The 2,803-nt window shown below is 42.1% G+C and overlaps 1 long non-coding RNA gene across 1 annotated transcript in view; it reads left to right on the forward strand.

Moving 5' to 3' along the window:
* The window catches only part of LOC109309374, an 11,291-nt gene extending 8,960 nt beyond the window's left edge, over positions 1-2,331 (forward strand). The window contains exon 3 of the long non-coding RNA XR_002100892.1: positions 2,213-2,331. This is a non-coding gene — a long non-coding RNA (uncharacterized LOC109309374). The remainder of the gene's footprint in view (positions 1-2,212) is intronic.
* Positions 2,332-2,803: the final 472 nt, after the last annotated feature.

Genomic DNA, 2,803 nt, shown 5'->3' on the forward strand with positions numbered 1-2,803 from the left:
TGAGATCATCTGGTCCAGGCCCCCCTCCACTAGGCAGGAAAGACTGCTGGGATCAAATAACTCCAGCAAGGTGTACATCCAGTCTCCTTTTGAAAATCTCCAGAGTAGGTGCCTGCACGACTCCCACTCTGAGTCTATTCCAGAGTTTAGTCACATGAACCATTAAGAAGTTGTTCCTTATATCCAGTCTGAAACCTAGGAGTTTATGATGGTTGCTCCTAGGTTTTCCCCTGGGGTGCTTTGGTGAATTAGTTATTCACCTAGCCCCTGATGTTCTCCTCTGATATATTTGTAAGCTGCCAAGTCATCTCTTTTCTAGGCTGATGAGTCCCATATGCATCAGCCTTTCTTTGTATGGCTTGCTCTTCAGGCCTCTAATTATGTGAGTGGCTCTTCTCTGGACATGCCCAGAACTGGATAGAGTCCTCCAGCTGTGGCCTCACCAATGCTGAGTAGAGCAGGAGAATAATTCCCTTAGTTTTGCTTGAGATGCATCAGTTGACGCATCCCAACATATTGTTTGCTCTGCTAACGGAGCATCACAATGGTGGCTCATTCATTTTATGGTCAATTATGACCCCCAGGTCCCTTTCAAACAGTGCTAGGTAGTGTAGCACCACTGAGCTTCTAAGTTTGTTGTGAATTTTTCCTTCCCAGATGCACCACTTTACACTTCTGGGTTGAACAGCATCTGGTTCTGGTCCGCCCACATAGCTAACCTGTCTAGGTCCTCCTGGATTGTCAGCCTACCCAGATGCATGGTCGCACTTCCCCAAAGCTTAGTGTCATCAGGAAACTGCCAGTGTGCTTTTCACCCCCACATAGAGATCATTCATGAAGATGTTGAAATGCACTGGTCCAAGTACTGAACTCTGGGGGAACCCACTCACTGCAATCCAACCAGAAAAGAAAAAGAATCAGCAGTTCACAAGTTGGTGGGTCAACAAAAACTCACTCAGGAAAAAGAAAACAGTCATTCAGGCCCGAGAGGGATGACTCGCCTATCATCACTACATACGAAAAATAAAAATGTTAGCTCTTCGGAGAGAAAAGGCGAGGCCACCTTCTTATTTACAGGACTCAGGTAAACCATACTTACAAGGCTTTCCTCAGCAACCCTCTATCCCACTACTAAACATGCTTACACTCCTCTGCATTAGGTGAGATCCTTCCTTATAAGGCCTTACTCCCAGGTGTAACTAATCCCCCAGGAGCCATGCTTTAGGCTTCATTGCAATTACAATACCTCTTTAACTCATCTTTTACTCTCTTACAGACAGCAAATTTAGTTATCTTTACACATGTTCTAGAGTACCATAGTCCACAAACAGCTCTATTCAAGTCAATGGACCTAATTCTCAATGACAACAGGATTCTTTCCGCTCCAGTAACATAGAGAGGCTTTAAGATGGGTATAAGTTACATTTATGCATGTTACATTACCTAGTTTGGTTTTGTGCATGTTAACTAGTGTGTTTTTAAAAAAGCAATATTGCATATTCCTGGGGAGGTAATTTACATATTCCTGTGCTTATATAGAGATTATCAGGCATATGGTAGAAACAGTATTATCCAACCAAAGTTAATTAATAATGGAAGGTAGAAGGCTAAGGCTTTTCTGTGATGGGAAGCATTGAGGAAGGAGCTCTCCTGGAGCTCTTCCAGGTTGGCTATATAACTCACACAACCTGCAAGAGGGGAGGGATTAGCGTGTCAGACAGTCCAGGTATACAACTCAGATGTGAAACGATCTGAAAGGCTGGATGTCTTTCAGAAAGATGCTCAGGCAAGTTTCTTGTTTTGAGGGTGATATTCAAGTAAAGTGAACAAATCCAGTGACAGAATGTCTGCTTGACTCATAAATCTGTAGACAAATTTCAGTTTTAACCTGGAGCTATATTTACATGCATGTTGATGAAACTAAAAATCAAAGCCCCTTGCCTGGCCTACGGGAAGGGAAATGCATCATGAAACTAGAAGCTTTCCAACACCGAGGATTCCTTATAATTTTCCATTGAACACCTCCAGGTTAACACTGTAGCAACAAGACTCCCACAGTGGAATGTGTTGAACAGTCCCTTCATGATTAATGCTGTTCTTCTTCAGGAAGGATGTAAAGGTCAAGTTTAGGAGGATGATGGTGATTTACTATCAGGAATTCGCTAGGTATTTCCAAGGGTGTTATTCAAGTCTGCTTTATATCCAAATACAGGGCTGAACTTGGATTTGGCACTTCTTATTTCAAGGCTGCTGGGAAGGAAACAGACTCTTTACTGTTAGTAGCAAGTAAATAAATAAACTTCTCAAAAGCCTTTTCTGTTCTTTATTCTAAGAGCACCATAAATTTCTGACCTCCTCTATTGACAATACTTTAATAACATCCTCTCTCCAGCCTTGCAACTCTTGCATCCTTATGCGTCTCTTCCTTTGAAGATCTACAGCCCTCACAAAACAACTTACATCTAGTTAAGTATGTTTTTAGTGATGCGTGAGAAAAACTGATTTTCATCCATTATAAACCAATTTACATTTAGCTCTGGGCAGTTTTCAGAAATGAAAAAATAACAAAATAACGATATAACTTCCCAGATTATGAATTTGTTCAGCTTTATTTTCAATTTCATCAAATATTCTTCTCAGAATCCTAGACCACGAGCACATCTGTACATGCAATTAATTCGAAGAAATAAACTTTGGCACATATCCCACTGGAGTTTATTGCCCCTGGGCTCCATGTTTGAACGTGCACCTGGGGACTACAGCACGTTGAGCCAGGTCAGAGCAGCCTCAGCTGGCAGGGGGC

Source organism: Crocodylus porosus, unplaced genomic scaffold (genome assembly GCF_001723895.1).
Source record: "Crocodylus porosus isolate Cpor-Errol unplaced genomic scaffold, CroPor_comp1, whole genome shotgun sequence".
Classification (NCBI taxonomy): Eukaryota; Metazoa; Chordata; order Crocodylia; family Crocodylidae; genus Crocodylus; species Crocodylus porosus.